Genomic DNA, 7,368 nt, shown 5'->3' with positions numbered 1-7,368 from the left:
AAATCCTCCTGCCTCTGCCTCCCAAGTGCTGGGATTAAAGGCGTGTGCCACCATGCCCGGCCCACTCCCACTCTTATCTCTCCTTAGAAAACAAACAGGTTTCTAAGGAATAATAATCATAAAATACAAGAAGATAAAATTAAAAAGAACACGTTGGAATTAGACAAAACAAACAGAAGGAAAGGGGCCCAAGAGAAGGCATGAGGAAAAGACCCACTCATTTACACAGTCAGGGACTTCATAAAACCACTAAACTGGAAGCCATAATATATACACAAAGGACCTATAGCGTTAAAAAGGCAGCAGAAAAAAATATATGGAGATTTTAAATAATTTAAAATAAGATAAAATGGGGGAGGGGCAGGGAGAGTTCAAACACATCATCATGAGACAAAGAACTTCCCAGGATGCTGTTTGAGCTCAATTCTGTTGTCCATCTCCTACCGGGCATGCAGTCAACACTTAAGAGTAGGTTGTTTCCCCAGTGGACTCCTTGGAGGAAACTAAATTTACATTTTCAAGTGGTTATCCATCAGCGATTGCTTCTGTGCTTGGTTATGAAGGCAGGTGTCCACTTCTCTCAGCTGGAAGACCACATCTGGTCCAGACCTGGGGAAGCCCCGTGCGTGCTGCCTCGGTCTCTGTGAGTTCATATTTGAATCGTCCATGTTGGTTTGTCATTTCATCCTTGGTGTCCTCCATCCCTCTGGCTCTTACGCTCTTCCTCTCTCCTCTTCTGAGGCATTCCCTGAGCGCGGAGGAGAGAGGTTTCACGCCTATTTAGGTTTAAGGGTTCTACGGTCTCTTGCTCTCTGCATATTGTCTGGCTGTGGGTCTCCCCATTTGTTCCCATCCCTGCAGGAGGCAGTTTCTCTTATGATAGCAGAACAAGATACTGATCTGTATGTGTTGCAGAATGCCACTAGGAGTTATTTTATCACTATGTTTTGTTGTTGTTGTTGCTGCTGCTGCTGCTGTTTCAGAGCATTGGTAGTATTTGATTTTACTCTAGGTCCCTGAGCTGTCTAGTCTCAGGATTGTGGCCTCCCAAACAGTGTCAGGTGTGGCTTCCATCTCATGGGATGCATCTTAAGTCAAATCAGAGACTGGCTGGTTACTCACACAGCCTTTGCACCTCCATTGTAATAGCATATCCTGCAGGCAGGACATCTTTGTGGATCAACAGGGTTGTGGCTGGGTTGGTGTTCACATTTCTCCTTTGGTAACATGCAGAGTAGCTTTCTAGACCAAAGATACTAGAACATAGAGGTAAAGGCTCTTTATAGGCCCCAGCTCAGCTTCTCCATGTTCCCTGAGTTGTTTAGGTGTTATCATCATCAATAGTTCTTAACCATCAGTTTGCGGAAGGCAGACAGCATGGCAATGGCATGGGTTGTTGGGGGATTCTCATGGGACCCCCTTTGGCCAACAACTCAATTAGATATAATCTAACCCCAGCAGCAGACACTTTATTTGATGACAAGAGATGTTCATTTGTGGCTCTCTGTCTTCCCCATTATTTAGCAATTTCACTTACATGACCTACTTAAATGAATGTATTTTAGGAAGCTTCTACTGAATTGGGTTTGCACGCTACCCCTCAAACAGCCCTAAATCTCGCCCATCTATCCCAGAATTCCCTCCTCCCATCTCACTCCTTCCTTTTCTTCTCCACTTGGTCCTCCTGTTCTAGTCTCCACCTCGCCCCAATCCATCCATAAGTAATCTATTTCTGTTTCCTAGGAAGCTCTCTCTCCCCTTCATCCCTTACTCTGGGACTGATCTCTGTGGTTCTGTGGATTGCAGCTTGCTTACAGTTTGTGAGTCAGTTGTATAGAAGGACTACTGATTTTTTTTTTAAGTTAATTTTGTATCCAGCTACTTTATTGAAAGTGTCCATCAGCTGTGAGAGTTTCACAGCTAATATCCGTATAAAAGCAAATACATACCATATTTCTCTTGCTGCATCTGGGTTAACTCGGGATGATTTTTTTTCTCTAGTCCCATCCATTTTCCTGCAAATCTCATGGTTTCATATATTTTAACAGCTGAGTAGTACTCCATTGTGTAAATGTGCATTTTCTTTGTCCATTCTTCTGTTGAGGAACATCTAGGTTGTTTCCAGTTTCCGAATGTTCTGAATAGAGCAATAATGAGTATGGTTGAGCAAGTGTCTCTGAGGTAGGATGAGGCATCCTTTCTGTATGTGCCCAGTGATAGTATACCTGATCCTGAAGCAAACTGATCCCCATCTTCCCGAGGAGCCGCCACAATGATACCCAGAAGAACATTTGCCAGTCTGCAGTCCCACCAGCAATGGGCGAGTGCTCCCCTCAATGGGTGAGTGCTCCCCTTGCTCCACATCCTCGCCTGTGTGAGCTGTCACTTGTTTTACTGATCTTAGCCATTCTGACTGGTGTAAGATGAAATCTCAAAGTACTTTTGATTTGCAGTTCCCTGATGACTAAGGATGCTGAACATTTAAAGCATTTCTCAGCCATTGGAGTTTCCTCTTTTGAGAATTCCCTGTTCAGTTCTGTACCCCAGTTTTAACTGGGTTATTTGTTTTCTTGATACCTACTTTTTTTTTGAGGTCTTTATATATTTGGATATTATCCCTTTATCGGATGTACAGTTGGTAAAAGTCCTTTTCCGTTCTATAGGCTGCTGCTTTGTCCAAATGATGGTGCTCCTTTGCCTTACAGAAGCTTTGCAGTTTCATGAGGCTCACTTTATTAATGGTTGAGCTCAGTGTCTGTGCTAATGATGTTCTGTTCAGGAAGTCTTCTCCCGTGCCAATGAGTCCAGGGCTGTTCCCCACATTCTCATCTATCAAGTTCAATGTCTCTGGTTTTACACTCATTTAGAGTTGAGTTTTGTGTAAGTTGATAAGTACGGATCTATTTAGATTCTTCTACACGCAGCCAACCAGTTTGACCAGCATCATTTGTGGAAGATGTTACCTTTCTTTAAAGTCTATTTCTAGCTTCCTTGTCAAATCTCAGGTGTCCATAGGTAGATTTGTGTGTGGGTCTTCAATTCAACTCCACTGATCAACATATCAATCTCGTACCAATACCATACTGTTTTTATTACTGTGGCTCTGTAGTACTTGAATTGGGGTGGTGATACAGCAGTTCTTTTATTATTCAGGCTGTTTTGTCTATCCTAGGTTTTCTTCTGTTTCCACGGGAAGCTGAAGATTGTCCTTCCAAGATCTGTGAAGAATTGTTTTGGAATGTTGACAGCAATTGCATTTAATCTATAGATTGCTTTTGGTAGCATGGCCAATTTCACTATATTCATCCTACTGATCAATGAGCATGGAAGGTCTTGCCATCTTCTGATAGCTTCTTCAATTTCTTTCTTCAGTGGCTGAAAGTTTTTATCATACAAGTCATTCACTTGCTTGGTTGAGTTACCCGGAGGCATTTTTATTATCTAAGGCTATTGTAAAAGATGTTTGTTGCCCCAATTTCTTTCTCAGTTAGTCGTTTGTATGTAGAAGGACTACTGATTTTTTTTTTAAAGTTAATTTTGTATCCAGCTACTTTATCAACTGTGGGAGTTTCCCAGTGAAATGTTTAGGCTCACTTCTGTAGACTATGACATCATCTGCAAATGATACTTTGACTTTTTCCTTCCCAATGTGTTTCCCCTTGATCTCTTTCAGTTGTCTTATTGCTCTGGTCTTAACAAGACTTCCAGTACTATATTGAATAGATATGGAGAGAGTTAACAGCATTATCTTGCTCCTGGTTTTGAGTTTCTCTCCACTTAAGTTGATGTTGGCTAATGGCTTGCTATAAATTGCATTTATTATGTATGTCCCTTGTATCCCTAATCTCTTCAGGAATTTTATCATGAAAGGGGTGTTAGGTTTTGTCAAGGCCCTTTTCTGCATCTAATGAGATGGTCATGTGGGTTTTTTTTTTTCCTTTCAGACTGTTAATATGGTGGATTGCATTTATCAATTTATGTATATTGAATGACCCCTGCATCTCTGGGATGAAGCCTACTAGATCATGGTAGATCATTTTTGATATGTTCTTCAATTCAATTTGCAAGTATTTTATTATTTTTGCATCTGTATTCATAAGGAAAATTGGTCTATAATTCTTTTTTGCTATGTCTATATGTCATTTAGGTATCAGGGTAACGGGTCTCATAAAATGAATTGGGCAATGTTCCCTCTGTTTCTACTTTGTGACATAATTTGCAAAGTATTAGCATTAACTGTTCTTTGAAAGTCTGGTAGAATTCTGGAATAGAACCATCTGTCTCTTTACTTTTTTTTTTTTTTTTTTGGTTGGGAGACATTTAATAACTGCTTCTGTTCACAAGTGGTTTGTTTAAATTGTTTATCTGACATTGATTTAATTTAGCAAGTGGTATCTATTGAGAAAATTATTCATTTTTTTTTTTAGATTTTTCCAGTTTGGTGAAGTATAGTTTTTAAAAGTATGTCCTTATGATTATCTGTATTTCCTTGGTGTCTGTTGTCATATCCCTCTTTCTTGTTTTTAGTTTTGTTAACATGGATATTTTCTCTGTGTCTAGTTTGAATTAGTTTCAATAAGGATTTGTTCATCTTATTGGTTTTCTCAAAGAAACAACTCTTTCATTAATATTTTGCAATTTATTTTGTTTATATTTTACTGATTTCAGCCTTGAGTTTGATTATTTCTGCCACAGGAGGGAAGATATCAAGGTGTCCCACTAGGATCTGCTTAGACCCTGGGGAAATAGGGCAGCAAATGAGGAGAGGCCACAAAAGGTAGTCTGCTACACAGATGGGGAGGAGACTGGGGGATTGGATTTGGGGAAGAGGGGGGAGAGTGAAGATCTGAAGCTACTGATGTGAAGCAAGAGTAAAAAAACAACAGTGTTTGTTGCAAATCACAGCGATTTTAAGACATAGCAAACTGTCTAAAGTGAGTCCACAAATTAGTGACTTCAAGGATAAGTGCACTGTAGAATAATAATATAACAGAATCTACAGACTCCTCAGCCAGATTATAAACACCCATCTAAAACTGTCTCTCCAGGTATGGTATCATATGCCTGTAATACTAGCCTGACTCAGGGGGGTCAGGAGTTCAAATCCTGCCTCATCTACACAAACAGCTCAAGGTTAGTGTGGGCTACTAGGACCTTGTCTCAAGAAAACGGAAACAAATGAGAAAGGATAGGCTTGTGTGCCCATGGTAGGGTGAGCTTCTCCAGCAAGAAACAACAGTAGCTCTAAAGCCAGGCATGGCGATGCCTCCCTGTAGTCACAACCCTTGAAAAAATTGAGGCAGGAGAATTTAAAGCTCTTGACCAGCCTCTGCTACATAGTGCATCTTAGGATAGCTTGAGCTATATAAAGCATCCCTGTCTTAGGAAGCAAAACAAACCCAATATATGATTGTGGTGACCTTTCAATTTACATCGTATAAAAGATTGAAAAGACTGACGATTTTGGTGCCCTCATTTTATCTGATCAGCTTTTTAGTAAGGAAGATTTTAAGAGGGTCTCTGAGGGTCACTATACAGGTTCCTAAGCTGTAAAATACAAACACAGGTCAAGAAAAGTTCAAAGGAATACTCACCATTCACTCCTGGGTCATTTGAAAGTGAGGACAATTTTTTGCTTATAAGCATGGTTCAGAATCTTTGTGAGATTTTTCTCAGAAAAGTGATTATAGCCCTTTGCAAGCAGTTGGGAAATTCTTGGCAAGATACTCAAACAGATTGCTGGCTAAGCAGTTCTTTCCCTTTCTGTGACCCCTTAATTTCCCCTGTACTTCAATCCGACCTAAAAGTGAGCTTTGCTTAACACATGGCCTTATGGGAGATAAACGCCAGAGCTGCAGTACCACGGATTAGTCGTCGTGAAGATATGTCACAAATAAGCCTGTCTTTGCCAATGCTCTTCTCCTCTGGAGTCTACAAGTAAGAAAATCAGCAAATTACCTCAAACCTCTGCTCCTGGTGGACAGCGGGGGGGGGGGGGGCAGAGTCATAGCTGAGAATTTAGAGGCGCAGTCCAGTTTTCACCCAAGGGCCAGGATAATCCCGGAGAAGCTTAATCTAATAATTATTGATTTCGACTGATCGAGTGCTCAGGCTCCTGCAAAGCAAACAGCAGTCCTCTGAAGCCTTTTTAAAAGATAATATCGAGAAAAAAAAAAAACTTACCTGCTCACATTTTAAACGTAGTAAGTATAAAATAAAGTAGGAAGCTATGCTAGTTAGCTTAATGTCAGCTCGACAGAAACTACCACAGAGGAGGGAGACGCGACTGAGGAGAAAATGCCTCAGTGAGACCAGGCCTGGAAGGCATTTTCTTAAATACATTGATGGGGGAGGGCCCAGGCCACGGTGGGTGGGGCCAGCCTGTGCTGATGGTTCTTAGTTCTATAAGAAAGCAGGCTAACTGACCAATACAGATGTGGCAGCCAACCATTGGGCTGAGCACAGGGTCCTCAATGGAGAAAGGACTGAAGGAGCTGAAGGGGTTTGCAACCCCATAGGAAGAACAACAATATCAACCAGACCCCCGAGAGCTCCCAGGGACTAAACCACCAACTAAAGAGTACACATGGACAGACCCATGGCTCCAGCCGCATATATATGTAGCAGAGGATGGATAACCTTGTCTGGCATCAATGGGAGGAGAGGTCCTTGGTCCTGTGAAGGCTCTATGCCCCAGTGTAGGGGGATGCTAGTGCGGTGAGGCAGGAGTGGGTGAGTGATTAGGGGAGCACCCCCATAGAAGCGGGGGAGGGAGGTGGAATAGGGGGTTTGTGGAAGAAGAAAACAGGAAGGGGGATAACATTTAAAATGTAAATAAATAAAATAACCAATAAGAAGAAAGAAAAAAGCAGGCTGAACAAATCATGATGAGCAAGCCAGTAAGCAGCACCCCTGCATGGCTTCTGCATCAGCTCATGCCCCCAGGTTCCTGCCCTGTTTGAGTTCCTGCCCTGATTTCCTTTGATAATGGCCTGTGATATAGATGAGTAAGTTGAATAAACTCTACATGTGTGGATACATACTAATGTATGCACATATGTGTGTTTTGAGATAGTATCTTTCCATGGCCTGAGGCTCAAGAATTTGTCTAAACTGTCTGGCCATTGAGTCCCAGAGGTCTGTTTGTCTCTGACTCTCCAGCATTGGGATTATAATCGAGCATTTTATATGTGGGTCCTGGAGATTGAATTCAAGTCCTCATGCTTAGTGTGACAAGCACTTCATCAACTGAGCGAGCGCCAAAGTCTGCTAAGTAGAGCTTAAGGAAGTAAGAGATAAATCGTATTTTAAAAATCAATGGAGAGGTGTAATAATCTATTTGACACAGCTGAAATACAAGCTGGAGGA

This window comes from Mus caroli, chromosome 10, assembly GCF_900094665.2.
Source record: "Mus caroli chromosome 10, CAROLI_EIJ_v1.1, whole genome shotgun sequence".
NCBI lineage: Eukaryota > Metazoa > Chordata > Mammalia > Rodentia > Muridae > Mus > Mus caroli.
This window is presented reverse-complemented; position numbering follows the sequence as displayed.